General features: G+C 48.6%; 4 non-coding genes and 1 pseudogene across 4 annotated transcripts; all 5 read left to right on the top strand.

Moving 5' to 3' along the window:
* The first annotated feature begins 319 nt into the window (after positions 1–319).
* LOC144095357 (uncharacterized) lies at positions 320–22087 on the top strand (annotated as a pseudogene).
* Positions 5211–5282, top strand: TRNAT-UGU (transfer RNA threonine (anticodon UGU)). The gene has a single exon. It is a non-coding gene; the product is annotated as a tRNA-Thr (tRNA).
* On the top strand, positions 10346–10417 carry TRNAT-UGU (transfer RNA threonine (anticodon UGU)). Its single transcript has one exon. It is a non-coding gene; the product is annotated as a tRNA-Thr (tRNA).
* Positions 10564–10635, top strand: TRNAT-UGU (transfer RNA threonine (anticodon UGU)). The gene has a single exon. It is a non-coding gene; the product is annotated as a tRNA-Thr (tRNA).
* TRNAT-UGU (transfer RNA threonine (anticodon UGU)) lies at positions 10781–10852 on the top strand. Its single transcript has one exon. It is a non-coding gene; the product is annotated as a tRNA-Thr (tRNA).
* Positions 22088–22100: the final 13 nt, after the last annotated feature.

Genomic DNA, 22100 nt, shown 5'->3' on the forward strand with positions numbered 1-22100 from the left:
GACAGGCGCGAGTACTTCCTCGCATGCTAGCTCCGGAGGGGGTAGCTGTAAGAAGCGCCGCTATAGCTCAGTGACGAGAGTCTACTTCCGGCCACCTAGCGTGACGAACGTGTGATGACGGGCTCCGTAGGAGCGGCTTCAGCGGCCATGTCTGGCCGCGGTAACAGGTTTACTCATGAGGAAAATGCTTACCAGGTTGTTCTGCCAGGATTGCCTACAGGACGGTTCGTTGTAAATACAGTTTTTTTGCACGCCGATATCAGAGCCCGCCCGTACCGGGTCGAGGATTTCCGATGTTATCGCCCTGGGGGCGTATCGGATGAGCCACGTCTGGGTAGTCACTCTCAAGGATTCCGAAGCCGTAACGAAGATGTTGAGCGTCGGTGAAATGCTTGTGAAAGAAAGCCGCTGCCTGGTTATTGACCCGACCAATCAGGATGTGCGACTGAAGCGCGCACTGGCTGCTGCACAACGTACCGGACGAAGACGTACGTGCTGCCTTTGCGCCGTACGGGAAAGTCACGGAAATCGCTCCAGAGCGTTGGCGTGTGTGGGGTGTGCTAGAAAAGGGTTCCACAACGAGGCTCGTCACACTAAAATTGAAAGCCGGAGTTAGGCTTGACGACTTGCCGCACCAGCTGAACGTTAGAGGTGAGTTGGCGCTGGTCGTCGTACCAGGCCGTCCCCCGTTGTGCCTACGCTGTCGCAATACGGGCCACATCCGAAAAGAGTGTCGAGTCCCACGTTGCGGAACCTGCCGACGGTTCGGCCACGAAGACGGCCAATGTGCCCGCACTTATGCGAGCATTGCTGGCCCCGGGACCAGTGAAGACACGGCTGAGCTGCTAATGGACGAGGCGGACGCGAAGGACGCGGCCCTTGAAACTGGGCAGCCAGCGACAAGGGATGGACCTACGTTGACGCGCCTGACGAAGCAAGGGGCGAAGACGTCCTCCGCAGTTGCGGCGGACGTACCAGTGCAGCGTGACCTACCAATAGGAACCCGTGAGCACGCAGAAAGAAGCGGCGGGAGCTGTTGCTGAAAATCCCGATAACGTAGGACCGGATATCAGCGAGGCCATGGATTCCAGCCAGGGGGCTGCCGGCCACATAGCTGGGAAGCGCTCCCACGAGGAAAGCGTCGGTGAAAAGACACAGGTAAGCGCTGACGAGCCGCCGTCGAAATCTCCGGGAGTTCTGCGCTCGTCTTTGAAACCACGGCCCAACTTTGCGCCCGAGACACGGCAGGCGGGGAAGCCGCCTCCATAGCGCAGCAATGTGTTCGTGTAAGTGTGTTCCTGTTTTCCGCGGTAGTGGGTGGAAATACGAAGCAGAAGTAGTTCCAAGGTCTGGAAAGGCCGGCGGAGGACTGCCTAGTGGTTTTCCCGGTGCCTGCAAACGGACTAATGGATTGGCGACGCCGCACAGAGCACACTGCGAGTCTAGAAGTGTTTCGTCTGTTATGGTGGGCACTGTAAATCATATGTCAGCTATTCCTCACGCATGGCGATGAAACTTGACACAGCTTTGCGCATAGCAACATTGAATGTGAGGGGTCTTGGTGCTCGTAGGCGCCAATGCCAACTTAATCGTCTTCTTGCTGACAATGCACTGGACATTGCAGCTGTACAGGAGACGAAGATTGAAAGTGAGGAGTTTACTGGGCGTATGGTGTCCACCTTTAGTGCGTTCTTTAATGTCTGTGTTTGCCATTCTTTTGGCACCTCGGGTGGGTGCGCCCTTTTTCTGCGCAATAATTTAGGCATCAGTGTAGAGTCGATTTTTTCTTGTCCAAGTGGACGCCTTCTTGTAGTTGACTTTTCTTTTTCGAAGTTATACTGGCGCATTATATGCGTGTATTCACCGAACGTTGACTCGGAACGACAAGAATTTTTTAACAGATTGAAGTCTTACATTGTTTGTGACAAAGTGCTGTTGGTTTTGGGCGATTTCAACTGTGTGTGTGCGGCTGCCGATCGAGTGAAGCGTCCGCCTGTGCGTGATAGGAGTGCTTAATTATTAAACGCTTTGGTTAAGGACAACAGCTTAGAAGATATTGGCAGCATATTTACCTGCCGTAATAGACCACTATACACACACTTTCAACGTGATAGCCATGCCAGATTGGATAGAATTTAAGCATCTGTGTAACTTGTGCCCCTTTGCACAGGTTACAAAGTTGAACCTGTGGCGTTTAGGGATCATTGTCTTGTGATAGGAAGTTTCGGTGTGAAAGAAAGGTGTAGGCGCTTCAACTGGAATCTCTGGAAATTCAGTGCCAAACTCTTGGAGGACGAGGGATTTTTAAAAGACGTTGTAAATGAAATGCAGAGGCTGCTCGAGGAGCGGCCCAGTCTTTTTGCCGTTCAGTGGGAAGACTTCGAAGAGTGGCTAAAAAGTAAAGCCATAGAAAAGAGTTGCTCCAACCGACACAAAGAAAAACAAGAAGAAAAAGCAGCGCGCGAGCAACTGCAGTTTTTATTAAGCATGGAAAGCTCCGAGCCCGGGAGATATGCAAAAGATATAAAGGATGTGAAAAGCCAGCTTGGTAGACTTGACAGTGAAAGGTATAAAGCAGCAGTTATATGCGCAAGGGCACAAAAACTGTGGAACGGTGAAACGCCGACAAAGCGAGCCTTAACAGATGAAAAGCGGTACGCTAGACAGAAAGAAATTGGGCAGATAAGAAATGGTGCTGAAATTAAATGTGATGAAAATGTAATCCAGAAGTCATTTCAAAAGTACTTCAACGACCTTCTTGGCCAAGTAAGAGAGATTGGTGATGCTTTCACTTCAGACTTTCTGTCGTTCTTGCCAAGACTTGAGGATGATGTAAAGGAGAGGCTTGAGGTACCCATAACTGAGAATGAAATAGAATCTGCAATTGAGGACTTACAGACCGGTAAAGCTCCACGACCTGTTGGGCTGGGCGCGGAGTTTTACAAAACATTTCAGCCCATAGTCGCTCAGTTACTGCTAAGAGTGCTGTATGAGGAGTATGAACGTGAGCATGTACCGCTGTCATTCACCACATCGCACATTGTGTTGATCCCAAAATCAGATGACCCAGAGAAGCGATTGTTGGTGGGGTCCTATAACCCGATAAGCCTCACCAACGTTGACTACAAAATATTCATGAAGGTCCTCGCTAGGAGATTCCAGAGCGTAATAACAAAATTGGTTGGACCGCACCAGACTTGCGGAATTAAAGGACGCAGCATTACGACGAATGTACACGTCGCACGTACTGTATGGAATGCTGTGATGCGATGGGGGACCGCATTGCTATGATGCAGCTGGATTTGGCAAAAGCCTTTGATCGCGTGTCGCATGATGTACTTTTTCACATATTAGAGCACGGTAACGTTGGCCGCATTATCATAGAAGGCGTCAGAATGGCATATGCAAACTGTACCACGCGCATTGTTCTAAATGGTGACCTCACAGATAGGCTGGCAGTGCGTTCGTCAGTAAGGCAGGGATGCCCTCTGTCGCCCCTTTTCTTTGCGGCTTACCAAGAGCCACTATGTTTAGCTATTGCCAAAAGTGACCGCATCTTGGGCTTTCGATTGCAGTCGGCACATGTCAAAATCCTCGCTTACGCGGACGATATCGCAGTATTCTGCTCCAATCGAGACAGTATTACTGAAGTGATCAGTATCGTTGATAAATTTTGTAAGCAAACGGGGTGTATGGTAAACTGGGACAAGAGCTCTGGATTTTGGCACGGTGACTGGGAAACGAGGCCTGATCACTTCTCCCGGCTGCGATGGTCTTGCCTGCCAACGCAATATCTCGGCGTCCCGCTTAACTGTTATCGAGACCCAAGTGAAAGTTGGAACGAGCAATGCTCAAGGGCGAGGGAGAAAGCAGATGCATGGCAAGGGAGGCAGTTATCAATGTTTTCACGCGCCTCCATCTGCAACCTTTTCCTTGTTTCGAAAATGTGGTACATGATGAATGTTCTGTGTGCGAGTCGGGCCCGCATTCAAAAGATGCATCGCGTGTTTGCTGTGTTTATTTGGGCGTCAAGCTGGGAGAGAACTAGCCGTACCAATTTGTTTTTTTTTCGGTTAAACAAGGAGGACTCGGCCTCGTGACCTATTCTTGCGCCAAGATGTGTCGCGTTTTATCTTTCTCCGAGATCAAAGGGATCCTTTTCTGCGGACTGTTATCCAAGTAAGGTTGCAGAGACTCCTCCCAGAAATCGTTGTCTCATGCTGTAAAGGTACGTGCGGTGCTGTCAACGGGTACATGCGAGAAGTTGTACTTTCTTTTCGACTACTGTACACGCGTTTTTCACTTGAGTACTTGTGTAATGTTTCCAAAAAAGAGTGGTATAAGAATCTTGTGGAAACAATGCTGCCGATTCCCATTTGTCGTTTACCGCACGGTGGAGGCCCAGGACAAGACGTCTTAAAACGAATTAAAAGAATGCCGGTTAAACCAACCGTAAAAACATCTTCTTTAATTTACATTGTAATACACTTCCTGTTAAGACGTGGCTGCATGAAAAGGGGATTTTCGTCCCATGGACGACCAACTGCCTACTATGCAAAAAGCCTGAAACGGTAGAGCACGTGTTTCTTGAATGTTAGGACCCAATTTTTCATTGGGATGTCCTCCAACGAACCGTGAAAAAAGATTTTCCCCTGAATCCATAAGGCATCAGGTTTTTGCCGATCACAAACGAAGGAGGAGTGCCATATGATTTAATCATCTCTTGGGCCTCCACAGCCTTTGGAGGACACGAATGCAAGCGCGACATACCGATGTTAATGCCCGTTCGGTGCGAGAAAACTTTATTGAAAGTGTTGTGAGCCTGAGAGAAGTGTATCGTGCGCAAGCTGAACCGCCCGAATGGACCTCTGTTCTGGACGACTTAGTTGTCTTAGGAAGATTTTAACCTCTCCCGTGTCAGCCAAGTAGGCTGCTGCTGATTTTATCATTTCTACGTTTGTTTTAGCATGTAAGAATCGGCAATAAAGAAAAAAAAAGCTATAGTTCAGTGGCAGAGCGCTGGTCTTGTAAACCAGCGGTCGTGAGTTCGATCCTCACTGGCGGCCGACGTCTTTCAACCTTTTTTCTTTTGTTAGGTAAAAATGAGTATACTAGTTAATGCGATGAGATAGACATCAATAGACACAACGCTGCGACAGGCGCGAGTACTTCCTCGTATGCTAGCTCCGGAGGAGGTACTTGTAAGAAGCGCCGCTATAGCTCAGTGGCAGAGCGCTGTTCTTGTAAATCAGCGGTCGTGAGTTCGATCCTCACTGGCGGCTGATGTCTTTCAACCTTTTTTCTTTTGTTGGGTAAAAATGAGTATACTAGATAGTGCGATGAGATAGACATCGATAGACACGACGCTGCGACAGGCGCGAGTGCTTCCTCGCATGCTAGCTCCGAGGGGGTAGCTGTAAGAAGCGCCGCTATAGCTCAGTGGCAGAGCGCTGGTTTTTTTTTTATTGCCAGGCTTCGACAGAATACAACAAAAAGCATACACGGGTAGACACCCAAACTACAAAAAGGTAGCCTACAGCTCCCAGAGTTGCAGGCCTTGTCAGTTTAAAATTCCCTGAGTTCTGTCAAAGGTTCGAGCTTTGAAAGCCTTTCAGGGAAAGATGCTTGTGTTTTCAGCACCTCGATGAACTTGTGCATTGTCTCACGGAAATACAATCGCTTAGGCCGCGCATCCGGGTCACGATGAAAGCCTGCCATTCGGGAGCGAAATATGCTATGGAGGCCCGCGAGCTTTACTACATCAAACGGCATGCCATCTTCTTTTGCTGTAGGCAGGAATCGGATTCCATACGGATCCAATGAAAATTCTTTTTTTTATGGTCCTTTGCAGGACGTCCCAAAAATATGCCCCTTACCAGCAGTGCAAGAAAACGTGGTCGATTTTTCTGGTTGTTTACATATAAGGCAGTGGGATCAAGAAGGTAGGTAAAACCCCTTTTTTCTTGGAAAGATTTTACAGACAGAGTCCCAGTGTGAAGCTTGAAGAAAGACATCTCTGCCTGGGCCTCCGGAGCATATTGCCCTGTGCATTGGTTCCGGCAATAACACGTCACATACATCCTTGTACAATGTTTTCCGCTGAACACCACTTAAATATTTTTTTGAAAATCTCGCCGTCAAAAACCTGACGCTAAACACAGCCTCTTTAAGAAAACCAAAAATACCTCCGGTCATAGTCTCCGTTCCAACAATGAAATCTGGCACAGCACGCCCGAGCCTTACTTGGCATACGGTACGAAGAAAGGGATCTTTAACATCTCGGAGAAACAAAAATCTGTTTACTATCTGCCGTATGAACAAGTGCCCCAGACCAAGTCCTCCTATCTTGACGCTCCTGAACAAATTTGTCCGGCTGCACCTCTCCCATTTTGAGGCCCATATAAAGTTAGCGACAATACGGCGCAGCTTTTGCACATTTAATCGTGAGCAGTGAAGTACTTTCATCACGTACCAGAACTTGCTTATCAAAAATAAATTGCGCACAGTTGCTCTTGCAAATACAGACAAATTAGCACTTTTCCATTTTTCGGCTTTCTCACGCGTTTCTTCAACCTGTGTTTTCCAAAAGGGCTCAGTGTCCCTGTAAAATTCGAGTGGAACACCTAGGTATTTCACGGGTGTTGTTACCCAAGAAACGGTGGCGAAAAAAGCTGGAGTTGACGGCCATTCTATGTGCCAGAATCCCAGGCACTTGCCCCAATTCACCAAACTTCCGGTGCCCTCACTGAAACCGTTTACTGCTTCGATTGTCCTGTTTATGCTATCTTGGTTAACGCAGAAAACAGCAACGTCATCTGCGTATGCTAAGAGCTTCACTTCTTATTCCTGTACACGGAAACCATGAATAGCCTCGTTTGCTATAATGTTTAGGCAGAGGGTTTCTGTAGAAATACAAAACAGCAGGGGGCTGAGGGAACAGCCCTGGCGTACCGATCTCTGCACACTAATGGGGGCCCCCAAGGTCTTGTTTACTATTAACCTCGTAGTGCAGTTACGGTAAGCCATGGCCACACCCTGTCTGATAACAGAACCAACGTTAATGTAATGTAGAATGCAAAGCAGCAATTCGTGCGCCACACAGTCAAACGCCTTCTCAAGGTCAATCTGAAGAACTGCGACCCGAGCATATATTGCGTCACAACACTCAAGCACGCACCTAGCCTTGTGAATATTCTCAACAATGGAACGCCCCTTGATCCCACATGTTTGGTGAGGTCCGATTATTTTATGCATTACGGTCTGTAGCCTGCCTGCAAGAACCTTCATATAAATTTTGTAGTCGACATTTGTGAGGGCTATGGGCCTGTACGATGTTACCTGTCTGAGTTTTTCTGTTTGATCGGTTTTTGGTATGAGCACAGTATGCGAGGATACATATGATGTAGGCAGAGCATACAACACATACGCTTCATTAAATACCACTGAGAGGAGCAGTGCTAGTTCGTTCTTGAAAGCTTTATAAAAATCCGCGCTCAGGCCGTCAGGCCCCGGCGACTTTCGTGTGTTTAATTTATCAATAGCCTGTTCCACTTCTTGTTCGCTAATTGGCAGCTCTAATCTTATTCTGTTTGCGTCATCAATACGTGGCATGACCCCTAAAAATATCTCCTTAAATCTTCCCATGTCAACATGCCTCGAAGCGAAAAGCGCTTGATAGTAATAAAAAAAAAGCCTTTGCAATGCTGTCATCGTCAGATGCAGTGGCACCGCCCCATTGAATTTCAGCGACGTGGTTTCGCCGAGCGTGCGGCCTTTCCATTCCAAGCGCGTTTTTGTGGGTGTTTCACTCGCGGCGAATTGCTGAGCTCTCGCGCGCACAAGTGCGCCGCGATATCGCTCTTCCTCTAACGTTTCTAGCTTTTATTTGGTTTTTCTGACGTCTTCACTGAAAACACCCGGTGCCTTGCATTCCTGAGCTAATAGCTTGTCCAGTAAGAACTTCAAATGTGCCTCCCTTAACAATTGTTGAAAACGTATGCAGCTGGCCCTTTCTATGGCATACACTTTTATCTGCTGTTTGCAACTTTCCCATTCTTCTCCAGCTGCTCGATTGCCATTAACGGTTATTTTATTAATTTCCTGTGCTGCAAACCCGGTGAAAATTTCGTCTGTCACAAGCTTATTGTTGAATTTCCAGAGGTCGCACTGGAAAGAGTTTTTACGTTTTACCGCCCCTATACTGCATTTGACCAAGCAGTGGTCCGAGAAAGTTGCAGAAACAACATCGTAGCTGTGACACTTTGGCGACAGGTCGACAGATACATATATTCTCTCAAGGCCGGCATGGCTACTTCGTTGGAAGTGCGTGAACATCATGCCGAGCTTGCATACCACACATTCAGTCACGTCCTTCAATGCAAACTTATCGATCAAGCGACGGAGAAGTTCTGAGCTTTCATCGCGGTGGGACCGCGGGCTGGTTTTGTCAGCCGCGCTCAAGACACAATTAAAATCTCCCAACAATATCAGGTGTTTTTCTGTGCTTAAGAAACGCTGAATGCTCTAAAAAAAATCTACCCTATCCTCGCCCACGTTAGGTGCGTAAACGCAAATTAGTCGCCATTCAGAGCAGGCGAAGGCAAAATCCACTACTACACAACGACCCGAAGGGCACGATGTGTACGCCTGCACCTCGAGGCTAGGCAGTTTTTTTATAAACACAATGCATCCGGCAGATGTGCCTATGGCATGGCTCACGACAGCATAGAATCTTAACGTAAAACAGTGCACAATGCTCTCGGCGCCTTGTTCCCCTTCCACTTTCGTTTCCTGAATAGCAAGCAGATCGATATTATGACCTGTTAACATGAGGTGCACTTGGCTCTGCTTCCTCTTAGCGGCAAAACCTCTGACATTGAGCGTTGTTTAAAGTCAAGGAGGTTGCAGAAGCCATATTTAAAACGTGTGAAGACGCCGAGAGCACTGTGCTCACCTTTCACGTCTAGCACGAAGCTAGACACCGTTGCCACCACCGGAGCCGTCAGGAGCGGATGCCTGGTTTTGCTGCGGAGGCAGTGGAGGCGCCTTCTCGGCGACCCGCTTGCCTGCCGCAAGGTTGTGCGTTGGCCTGAGTGTTGATCACCTTGACTGGGCTGTTTTTGCTGGCGGATCCTCAACGGCGCCAGCTGCGGGCTTGTCCCCTTCGTTGTCGGTCAGGTCGTGAGGTCGCTTGACTGGGGCGACAACGGTCGTCACACGGGCGCCGCTCTGGTCCATCTGTTCCTCGCTGGTCGGTTCGTTGGTGGACATATTTAGCCGGATGGCTGGTCCCGTCGCTGGACGACCCTTCATTTGTCCCAGCAGGAATTACCATCCCCGGTTCCTTCCCACCGCCGCTGGCCGTGTTTCCGTCACCGCCGGTTTCGTCGTCACGTCGGTTCCCTTTGCCGCCTCTTCTGTCTCGGCGACGTCCATAATGTGCTCCGTCGTGTCGACCCCCATTGCCAGCCCGGTTGCCACTGCGTATGTGCGGACGCAGTCGCTGTTGGCGTGGCCGTAACGCCAGCATTTCGAACACCGGGGCACTTTACACTCTAGCCGAACGTGGCCCGTGCCATTACAGCCCAAGCACTGCATCGGTCGCCCCGGCGCCAAAACAAGTGCCAACTCCCCGGCGACACGTATCTGGTGAGGCAGATCGTCCACCTTCAAACCAGGTTTCAGTTTTAGGAGCACAGTTCGTGTTGTAGATCCCTTGTCGTGGACGCCTTGGACGCGCCACCGTTCCCGTGTAACTTCGGTTACCTTCCCGAACGCAGCAAAAGCCGTCCGGATGTCCTCGTCGGCCACGCCTTCCAGCATCCAGTGGAGCCGTAGCTTGACTTGTTGGTCTTCCGGATCGATAATAGGACATCGCCGTCCTTTCACTTTCAGTTCCTTGAAAGCGAGAAGCCTCTTGGATCCTTCAGCGGCCTTGAAAGTCACAGCCCAAACGTGGTTGATTTGGTACGCCCCCAAAGCCACAGCGTCAGGGAGCGTACAAGCCTGGGCCAGCGCATCACGAAAATCCTCGGCCCGAAAGGGCCTAACACGAACATCACCGTGCAGAAAAAGTGTGTTTAAAACCACACGTCCGGTAGGCAGCTGTGGCAAGATCACCTGATAATCAGTATCGTCGTTTCCCTCGATCCTGTTTCCGCGGCCAGCAAGGGCCGCTGTCGCCGCTCCGCCGGAGCTCATGATCCTGCGTCCGTCACGCTCGGTGGCCGGAAGTAGAATGAGTATAATAGTTAATGCGATGAGATAGACATCGATTGACACGACGCTGCGACAGGCGCGAGTACTTCCTCGTATGCTAGCTCCGGAGGGGGTACCTGTAAGAAGCGCCGTTATAGCTCAGTGACAGAGCGCTGGTCTTGTAAACCAGCGGTCGTGAGTTCGATCCTCACTGCCGGCTGATGTCTTTCAACATTTTTTTTATTCTGTTAGGTAAAAATGAGTATACTAGTTAATGCGATGAGATAGACATCGATTGACACGACGCTGCGACAGGCGCGAGTACTTCCTCGTATGCTAGCTCCGGAGGGGGTAGCTGCAAGAAGCGCCGCTATGGCTCAGTGGCAGAGCGCTGGTCTTGTAAACCAGCGGTCGTGAGTTCGATCCTCACTGCCGGCTGATGTCTTTCAACATTTTTTTATTCTGTTAGGTAAAAATGAGTATACTAGTTAATGCGATGAGATAGACATCGATTGACACGACGCTGCGACAGGCGCGAGTACTTCCTCGTATGCTAGCTCCGGAGGGGGTAGCTGCAAGAAGCGCCGCTATGGCTCAGTGGCAGAGCGCTGGTCTTGTAAACCAGCGGTCGTGAGTTCGATCCTCACTGCCGGCTGATGTCTTTCAGCATTTTTTTATTCTGTTGGGTAAAAATGAGTATACTAGTTAATGCGACGAGATAGACATCCATAGACACGACGCTGCGACAGGCGCGAGTACTTCCTCGTATGCTAGCTCCGGAGGGGGTAGCTATAAGAAGCGCCGCTATAGCTCTGTGGCAGAGCGCTGGTTGGGAGATGTGGATATTAAATGATAAGATCATTACAGACGGCATCTTTAGCAGGAAAGTAAATGAAGAAATCGGCAAATTAGAGATGAGCGGGGAACTGAACGTATGGCAGCAGTGGGAACTTTTCAAACAGCAAATAAAGATAGCAGCGATCGAAAGGTCAAGCTGTATACGACAAGACGAGAAGCGTGAGGAAGAAAACTTCAGATCTTTACTGGCTAGACTTCTGGAAAAAGAAATCGAAGAGCCTGGAAAGTGAATGCACGACATTAGAAAAATAAAACATGATTGAACTCTTCGAAGAAGAACGCTATCATCGTGCGCTTGTGCGGGCTAGGTCGCAATATGTAGCAGCTGGGGAGACACCGTCAAAACGAGCGCTAGGAATGGAAAAAACGCATGCTCAGCGAAACCAAATTGAAAAGGTTGATTTGGGTGGGGCGTTATCTGGAGAAAGCAGTCATATCCAGCAGGCATTTCTTGAATATTATCAGGTGCTGTTTGCAAAGCAAGAAGTGGATGTGAGCGCATTCAAGGAAAAGTTTCTTGGCGCTTTACCGCGATTAGATGACGAACAGAAAGAAAGGTTGGAGCTGTCGATAACTGCGTCAGAAGTCGAGCATGCGATAGAAAATTTGAACGTTGGAAAATCAACTGGACCTGATGGATTAAGTGCGGCTTTTTACAAAGCATATAAACACGAAATAGTGCCAGTACTGAGAGCAGTGTATAATGAAGCCTACAAAGTAAATGAATTCCCTCCGTCTTACGGTAAATCCCACACAGTGTTAATTCCTAACTATGATGAAGCAGAAAAGTTACAACAGGTAACAGCATATCGACCCATCGCACTCAGAAACGTAGATTATAAAGTTTTCTTGAAGATTTTAGCCCGTAGACTACAGTCAGTTATTCAAGATATAGTCAGACCTCACCAGACGTGTGGGATCAAAGGGCGCTCCATTGTTACCAATATTCATAGAGCGAGGTGTGTGCTTGAATGTTGTGATCATACAAATAGCGGTGTAGCAATACTTCAGCTAGATCTTGAGAAAGCATTTGAGTTTGTTTCACATGAAATCCTGTTCTGCATACTCGACCATGTAAATGCTGGGTCCATTATTCGCGAGGAAGTGGCCTTGGCGTACCAGAGCTGCACGACAAGATTAATTGTAAATAAGAGTTTGGGGGCCCCCATCGTCCTGCAGCGCTCGGTGCGCCAGCGTTGTCCCCTTAGCCCCCTTCTATTCTGCATTTACATCGAAGCATTGTGTTTGAATATCATGCAAAATGAAAAAATTCGTGGCTTCCAGCTTCAAGCGGCAAAAGTTAAGCTGCTGGCCTATGCGGATGATGTCGCAGTGTTCACAGTGAATCGGGAAGGTGTAACCGAGGCCGTGGCATATGTGTAAAAGAATTCACCAGTCACTGGCAGTAAAGTGAATTGGTCAAAGTCCCTGGGGCTTTGGCACAGCGAATGGTCAACGAAACCCGACCATTATTCAAACATGTCCTGGATGAGGACCCCAGTAAAGTACTTGGGCGTCCCACTAGACGGTTATCGCGATAGCGAACCGTACTGGAGAGAAAAGACGCATGCGACGCCTGAAAAGGTGGAGAGGTGGAAATGGCAACATCTGTCAATTTCGCAAGGGCCACAGTGTGTAATCTGTTTTTATATCTAGGTTGTGGTATGTGATGCAAGTATTGCATTGTGCAAGGATGAACGTACAGAGATTGCACCGGATCTTTGCCGTTTTTGTATGGGCTGCAGGCTGGGAACGATGCAGCCGGACGAATTTGTTTATGCGGGTCAAGGACGGTGGACTGAGTCTGGGGCACTTATTTCTACGGCAGATCGTAAGCAGATTTTTTTTGTGCGTGATGTAAGTGATCCGTTTTTGCGCACTGTGTGCCAATTAAGGCTTGGAAATGTACTGCCGGATTTTGTTGTCTGAACCGAAAGTTTATCGGGACGTATTTTTGCTTACTTTAGAGGTTGTCGCGAATGTTCCATTCCTATCTGTTCGGTTTTCATATGAGTATTTGTCTTCTGTTAGCAGGAAGAGGTTGTATAGGGATTTATACGATGTAGTTCTTCCACAACCTGTGCACAGGGCCGTATACAGTGGAGGCCTGGGACGCGACGTACTTAAGCGTGTGAAGGCGATGCAAGTGCCGCCAAGTGCAAAAACATTCTTCTTTAAGCTACATCTTGGAACACTACCAGTAAAGACATTTTTGGAGGGGAAGCATTTATTTTCACCTTGGGGATGACATTGTTTAATTTGTAAACAACCGGAAACAGTAGACAACTTTTTTTTTCATTTTTGGGAAAGGGTATTCTTCTGGGAGACCTTGCAAAGGACTTTAAAAAGGAATTTTCGCATAGACTCTCACGCAATTCCGTACTTTCCTGTAGATAGTGAGGATTGGACACAATTCGACCTTATATTGCTGGTGGGCCTCCTTTGTATTTGGCGTTCCAGAATGGAAGGATATCATTGCGATCCTGATGCACGGCCAGCACGGATCTATTTTCATGAGTGTATACATAAGTATAATGAAATTCAGAAACTCGCTCGTGAAATTCCTGATTTGGCTCGAAAGAGAGGAGCCATTGGTGGCGCTTAGAAAGTTTTAATATGACGAAGCCACAACCCACCAGGCGGATAGTGTTAAGTATTGTTCATTGTGCCGTATAAGTGTATTTGTGTAATGTGGTTCTTTCCGAAGTCAGGCAATAAATAAAAAAAGGGGGCATAAAAAAAAGCTATAGCTCAGTGGCAGAGTGCTGGTCTTGTAAACCAGCGGCCGTGAGTTCGATCCTCACTGATGGCTGATGTCTTTCAACATTTTTTTTCCTTGGTTTGGTAAACATGAGTACACCAGTTAATGCGATGTGAGAGACATCCATAGTCACGACGCTGCGAGAGGCGCGAGTACTTCCTCTTATGCTTGCTTCGGAGGGGGTAGCTGTAAGAAGCGCCGCTATAGCTCAGTGGCAGAGGATTGTGCTTCCAACCACGCCAGTGAACGGACGCAGGATGCAGGGCTCTGGTGAAGCAGCTTCAACGGCCGTGTCTGGCCGCGGTAACAGGGCTTCTGAACAAGGAAGTACGTATCAGGTTGTTTTACCAGCGCTGCCTACAGGGCGGTACGTTCTGAATGCAGTTTTTTTTTTTGGACGCGGATATCACGGCCCGCCCATATCGCGTGGAAGATTTCCGGGACGCGTTATCTCAGCATTCGTTGCTCCCGGATGTTCTCGCCCTGGGGGCGTATAGCATGAGCCATATATGGGCCGTCACATTCAAGGAAGCCGAAACAGTGAAAAAATTGCCGGCTTCAGTGAACTGCGTCTCTCTCCAATTAACACTCTCCATGTCTCTCCAATTTACCCTGTCCTTTGCCAGATGCGCCCACCCTATGCCTGCAAACTTCCTAATCTCATCCGCCCACCTGACCTTCTGCCGCCCCCAGCTATGGTTGCCTTCTCTTGGAATCACTCCGTTACCCTTGAGGACCAGCGGTTATCCGGCGTTCGCAGTACATGCCTTCCCCAAGCGCATTTCTTCCTCTCGATTTCGACTAGGATGTCATTCACAGGCGTTTGTTCCCTCACCCACTCGGCCCGCTTCGAGCCTCTTAACGTTACACCTATCATTTTCCTTTCCATGGCTCGCTGTGCTGTCCTTAACTTAAGCTGAACCCTTTTCGAGCCTCGGCGTTTCTGCCCCGCTGGCGAGTACCGGTAGGATACAGCTGTTGTACGCTTTTCTCTTGAGGGATAATGGTAACCTGCTATTCATGATCTGAAAACCTGCCATATGCGCTCCACCCCATTCGGCTACTTCGGCTGCATTAGCTATCTTATCTATATTGCGAATGGCATTGCCTTCCTTGTCTCTTAACGAATAAATCTGGTTTTTCTTCTTATTATTCTTTACCTTGGTAAACAACCCTATGCCTCTTTTCCTCTTCACCGCTTTTAGGCTGCTTCCTTTCTTTAGAGCACGCTCGATTCCCTCCATATTAAACTTCCTGTCGGATACCTTGCGCTTATATATTTTGCGCCTTTATTCACGGTTGAACATCAAGCCGTCGTGGCGGGCGGCTCGATGTTTAACTGTGAATAAAGGCGCAAAAAATAAATAAGCCGTCGTGGCAGAGGGGAAAAGGAAGAGGAAGTCGTTCCGAACGGCTGTGCGTTACAATGCTACAATGCTTCTAGCTGAAAACAGCGCATCGGCCATTGGCCGAGGTCTCCCGACATCTGAAGTTGCCACGGACACGTACAAAGTTCCCTCCCCTCGACTACCTTCCGGTAATGTTGTCCTCAACACAGTCTTTCTGCATGCTGACCTCAAGGGTCGCCCATACCGTGCTCCCGACTTCTGAGACGCGCTTGCGCAGATTGTGGACCTCCGTGAGAATCTATGTATTGGCCAGTTCAAATGAGCCACGTTTCGATGGTTTCCTGCGAGAGCACTTCCTCAAAACGGAAACATATTGACAGAAAAAAGTTCCACGTCAAAGGTCTAAATTGTATTGTGTTCGACCCGGACACCAAAAACTTGAAGCTTAAGCTTCTTTGGCTCTCGCACTATATGGAGCACCGAAGGATTGTGGAAGCTTTGGAGCCTTTTGTGATTGTACAAACTATCGAGCGTGAGACGTGGCGGTGCCCCGGAATGGAGCACATGGAAACAACGAACAGTGAAATGTCGCTCACGCTCAAGGACGGAGTGTCAGCAAGTACAGTACCTCAAAGGCTCAACGTTTTCAGGGTACAAGGTTTAGTTGTGATCCCAGGCAGGCCTCCGCTGTGTTTCGTTGTAACCGTGTGGGCTATGTACGGCGTCACTGTCGTACGCCTTGATGTACCCAGTGCCGACGCTTTGGGCACACAGTAGACAATTGTGTTTTGATTTATGCTGACAGGTTACGCCAAGGCAACTGGGCACATGAGGCTGAAGTGATGTCAGAGCACATTATAGATGTGTCGGATGTTGTGGAAGCGTAGGCTGAAACGAGTCATGAGCTCCAAACTGAAGATGGACCAAAGGCTTATGGCCCAAACAACGGCAAGGGTCCGCCTGCAAGTACGAACAAACAGGAATCGCCGTTCCTAGACCCAAAGCCACCGGACCCGGGTCTGCCCGTGTCTGCTACTTTGAGTCATGTGCTTGCTGCTCAGGAGCCACCTGTCATCCAACGATCACGAGAGCAGAACGCCCCTGCTGTAGAGTTAGTGGGGGCGCTTCAGCCAGTGAATGTGCCACATGCCTTCTGTGCCGCCGATGCCCCTTCGTCGCCGAAGTGCAGCAGTGTGTCGCCTGAAGTGTCAGCTTCTAGTGTGTTCGGTGCTCCGTCGGCTGTCAGCGTGGTTGCGAGTGGCGTGGCCCACTCGGCTTCATGGGCCGAAGCCTTGACGGTCTCAGAATAGGCGATGGACAACAGCGCACCTTTGAAGCGTCTTGCAGATGATGAGGTGTGTGTCGACGGCGATGTGCGGAAGGCACCTGGTGTGGTGGCATTGGGAAGGGTCACCTGAAAACCGATTTGCAGGCCGGCCGCCCTTGTACAGGGTATGCCCTTTAAAAAGACAAGCACCAACAATGGCGGGCGACGCAGCATTTCAGGTTGCTATCCTTAACATTAGGAGTGTGCGTAATCGTCGAAGGCAACATCAGTTACGGCAGCGTTTAAACAAATGGGGTGTGAGTGTGGCAGCCATCCAGGAAACCAAGCCGTCCTCTGATGAGGAGACTGCAGCTGCTGTCGAGCCTTTTTTCTCAATATTCAATGTTATCGTTAGTCACTCGAGAGGCTTATCAGGTGGGTGCATGCTATTCCTGGCCAACACACTGGGGATCACTGCCACGTCGTATAGCACAGATGATGGCGGACGACTTATCTGCTATGACCTCGCAATTTCGGGTGTACAGTGACGAATTGTTTGTGTTTATGCCCCCGTAAAGCAGAGTAATAGACTATTTTTCCTGTCATTGGTAGACGAATTGTCCACGGAACGTGAAGTTATGCTGTTAGGTGATTTCAATTGTGTTTGTAGGGATGAAGACCGAGCAGTGCTAAGTAAGCGATATAGCCCTAGTGCTGCTTTACTCACTGATTTTGGCATGCGAATACAACGTGGTGGATGTTGGGCAAGATAAGGGACATAACATGCATTTCACTCATTTTCAGTGCTCCTCTAGTGCTCGGCATGACAGGATTTACGTTTCAGCAGACATGTTATCCAGCGTTTTTGGTTACTGGGTGCGACCCATATTCTTCAGTGATCACTGCATGGTGTCTATTCAGAACGGGAGGTACAGTCGGCGCATACTCCATCCTCGATGGGAGCAGTTGAAGCTGAATAGCTGCCTGCTCTCAGATGAAATCTTCAAACGTGCTGTATCTAATTGCTTTAAGGACACGTGGTCACATGGTGATCTCTCAGTTTTGCAAAAATGGGACTTATTTAAAGAAGAAACAAAAACATTGCTATTGGAACCACCACAAGAATCGAGTTTTTGAGGAGACATCACGTTCGAGAGCTCGGCCGTACTTTAGCTGAGCTACATGACTTAGAGAGGATTAGCCCACGTGTCTATGTAGAAGATATCACTTCAGTAAAAGCAGAGCATCAGCACTTTGAAACCGCAAGATACAAAGGGGCCTTGATAAGGTCTAGGACCCGTAGATTTCTGGATGAGCAACCATCTCGTCCGGCCCTGAGTGATGAAAGGCAGACTGATCTAGCTAAAGAAATATTGGAAATTCAGTATGGTGGACCATACAACAATGGTCCTGGTATTATTGAGGCTTTCTTTGACTCTTATCGGAAGCTGTTTGGTGTTTGTGCGGGCATAAACGTGACATCAGATTACAGTCACTTATTCGAAGCCTTGCCTCGACTTGACGATCAGCAGCGAGCTGTAGTGGAGGAGCCCATCACTTTGGACGAAATCAAATGTGCCATTTCTGATCTGACGGCTCAGAAATCTCCTGGGCCAGATGGCACTACTAGCGAGTTCTATAAAACATTTTTCGTTTGCCTAGCGCCTATCTTGATGGAATGATGGAGGTTTTCCAGGCTTCTTACGATGTTGGTTTTTTGCCTCCCACTTTCTATTCTGGGCATACTGATTAATTCCAAATAGCACATATTCAAATAGGTTGAAAACAGTTGAGAGATATAGGCCAATTTTTCTCTGTAATGTAGAATACAAACTTTTTGCAAAGATTCTTTGTCATGGTCTGCAGCTACTTGTCGCCCACTTAATAAGCATGCATCAGGTCTGCGGTGTAAGAGGCCACAGCATCCAAACCCATAGTTATATTGTACGTTCAGCAGTGGAGACAGCATCAGATGAGATCAGGCAAGTAGCTCTAATTCAGATTTACCTTGCCAAGGCCTTTGATAAAGTTTGCCACGATTTCTTGTTTGCGGCCTTAGAGCATGAAAATATTGGAGATGTTTTGCTTACGGGCTTAAGACTGTGTTATAAGAAGTCCTATACAAGGCTAATCGTTAACCAAGAGCTAACCAAACCTATTCCATTGAAAGGATCTGTTCGTCAATGCTGTCCCTTATCGCTTTTGTTGTTTGCCCTATATCTTGAATCCATTTGCCTCAGTATTATTACCTGCACATCTATCCGTGGTTTCTCCTTGGCGCAGTGTGAAATTAAGATTTTAGCCCATGCAAGTGATTTCGCCCTCTTTTGTTCTGACAAAAAGAGTGTGGTTGAGGCATTGCATTTGACTGAACAGTTTTGCGAGGTATCAGGTGCAGCTCTTCTTCTAGATAAGCCCAAGGGGTTTTGGTTAGGCCATTGGTGTACAAGGCCAAGTCATTATGGTGGCATAAGCTGGGTCTGCGGGCCCCTTCACTACATAGAGGTTCCTCTTCACCAAATTCCCAACAGTGGCGCCTACAGGGATTCACAGTTTCCATGAGACGACAAACCCAGGCTTGGATGTGTAGGGAACTATCAGTGTTTGCTCGGGCTCAAGTCTGCAACATTTATTTATTTGCAAAACTTCCATATGTGTTGCATGTTCTCCACTGTGCGAGGAAGAAAGTGCAGGTGATGCACAGAATATTTGCTACAATCGTATGACGTTCCCAATGGGAACTAACGCGTCGCGATAACCTATTCCTTAATCTAGAGTCTTGTGGAATCGGCCTTGTTCACTTATTCGTGCATCAACTTGTCTCGCGTTTTTTTTTCTTTTTCAAATCGTCAAACCACCCTTTTTTAGTAGCTGTGCTTATTAGGCGTCTCAGTGCCCATTTGCCTTTCCTATTTGCACCGACTGGACACGCTCGGGGAGGGGGCCTTTATGGGGATTCCTTAAGGAAGTTGCTGATAATTTCCATTTACTCACTCTGCGCTTTTCTTTAGACTACCTGTACAGCCTCTCCAGAAGGCAGATGACTCAGGCACTTACAGAGTATTTGTTCCTTGTACCGTTGTATCGGCAACCTTTCCTAGAGTTCCTTGAGGCCAGTGTTTTAAAACGTGTCAGGCGAATGTGCATTTCTTCTGCCGCGAAAACATTATTTTTTAAGCTGCACACGTCAACGCTGCCTCTGAAGGCATGGCTTCATGCTAAGGAGATGCTTGCGCCATGGACGGTGAATTCTCGCCTGTGCAATACACCAGAGACAACTGACAATCGTTTTGTTCTGTGCATTGATGCTATCTTCTTCTGGGACATTTTACAGCGAACAATTAAGAAGGACATTGACATCACACTCCACAGTATTCCTTTTTGCCCGCGGAGAACAACGGTCCTGTGCCATATGTCTATTTATGATTCTGGGACTACTTAGTCTCTGGAAGCGCCGCATGATGGACCGCCACGCCGAATCACCATGGTCGTCGAAATATTTGTTTCGTGAAAAATGCGCTTTGGTGCGGGGAGTATATGCTGCCCAGCAACAGCCGCCTAGCTGGCTCCCCTATCCGGATGCATGTGTGTGCCTCCCAAACTTTTGATGTTTTGGAAGGAGGGTTCATGCAGGGGTAAGGTGGCCTGGTATTTTGTGGCGTGTGTTTAGGCTTCTGTTTTCGGCACTATTATCATGTAAAAAAAAAAAAGCCGTCGTGGCGGAGTGGCAGCGTCTCCGCCTGTAACGACAAAGGCCCTGGTTCGATTCCCAGCTTCGACACGGGGCTTTTTTTATTCACCTTAGTGACGTCACTGCTCCTCGCGCATGCGGAGCACGGCTCCACAGGATGCATGCGAAACTGGTCAACCTCAGCGAGTGTAGCTTACGCTACAATCCCGGCTGCGAAGAGTTGCTTTCTTCCTTCTGCTACCGAGACTTGCGAAGCGTTGGTATTCTCTCCGCTGCCATTGCTAATCGATTAAACAGTTGTTACGTTTGTATGTTGTGATTCGTCCTTCAGCAGAAATGACATGCTGCACTAGCATTTCGAGCCTTCAGTGTGGCTGCGCCGTGGCTGGTCACGTGGTGCTCGGCAGCTGCCGGCGGCCCGGCGCGCCGGCGAAACCAAGTGCGGGAGGAGTGGCGAGGGAGATAGTGAATCCACGTCCAGGGACGAAGATGAAGAAGGAACGAGGCCAGCGAAACGCAGCGGCGAAAGACTGACTATGAGCTATAGCTATCGCCTCACTCCACGTTTAACCAGGGCTAAACCACAACCATTTTAGCCGCCGCGGTGGCCGAGTGGTTATGGCGCTCGGCTGCTGGCCTGAAAGACGCGGGCTCAATCCCGACCGCGGTGGTCGAATTTCGATGAAGGCGAAATTCTAGAGGCCCGTGTACTGTGCGATGTCAGTTCACGTTAAAGAACCCCAGGTGGTCGAAATTTCCGGAACCCTTCACTACGGCGTCTCTCATAGCCTGCTTAGCCTTGAGACGTTAAACCCCACAAAGCAAACCAAACCACAGCCATTTTTTTAAAGATGCCTCTCAACCGTCCTAGTGAAAAAAGCAGCACTAGGCATTTCTTCCCACGCACTATTTTGGAGTTATTATATATTGGAGTTATGGGCCTGTTGCCAACGTCGTTCCAAACCTTACCCTGCATGCTGACCTCGTCGCGTTAGAAGCGTTTCCAAATACACCAGACAGTGAGCCATGAGCCCATCCTTACTACGGCGGACTATGAACTCCTAACATTCCCATGGAACGTTCTTTCATGTGCTTCAAGGCGATATGAGGTTTCCATGACGATGCTGCGCTGCAAGATTCCTCGTCTCAATCTTTCTGTATTCCGTTCCTGGTTCATGCTGTGGAATCTATGTGCGTCACCTGGGGACGTTGAAACCTTAGACCATTTCATCCTTTCCTGCCGGTGGTTTGCACGGCAGAGAATTCGGTATGTGCAAATTCCCCCTGCTCAATTAGTGCCGCCCTTTACTCTTCCCGTCCTCCTCTCCTTCGGTGTAACCGTCAAAAGGCATGGCCTTAGGCTAATATGCGACCTTCGTCACAGGCATGTTATCGAGAATCGGAATTTTGTGTTAAATCTTCTTTCCTTTTAGTTTTCTCTCATATTTTAATTACTTCTTTAATATTGTTTTTAAACTAATTTTTTAAACTTCAACACTTTCTTTACTAGGCTTTCATTCCAATCTTCTTAAAATCTTTCAAAATTCGTTATTCGTTTTCTCAATCTCTTCAATTTTTGTTTATGAGCCGACAGAGATAAGCCTGGATGACTTTTTCCCCCGTTGAAATTCGCAACAAACCCTGGCCAAATTCCCACTGTGTGTATGTGCCTTCGCTTCTAATGCAACATCAACGACAAAAACAACACGGGACTCGGGGAGAAGAGAAGCTACTCGTGGTTCTAGAACTGAGGCCTCTCCAACCTTTGAGGGGCTCGAGACGAGGGCCTCACCAAGCTGCCCGGATACCAGACATGGGCCTCGCCAGAGTTTCCCGTGATACCAGACCTGGGCCGGCCGCTCATTCCAGCTGGGCTGCCGGATGCAGGCTCCGCTGTCCCTCGCCCCAGCCGCTTCCGCCATCCCAGGTGCTTCCAAGCCCCATCACCAAATCGGGACTCCTGACGATTCACCTTGA

Source organism: Amblyomma americanum, chromosome 6 (genome assembly GCF_052857255.1).
Source record: "Amblyomma americanum isolate KBUSLIRL-KWMA chromosome 6, ASM5285725v1, whole genome shotgun sequence".
Taxonomy (NCBI): Eukaryota; Metazoa; Arthropoda; class Arachnida; order Ixodida; family Ixodidae; genus Amblyomma; species Amblyomma americanum.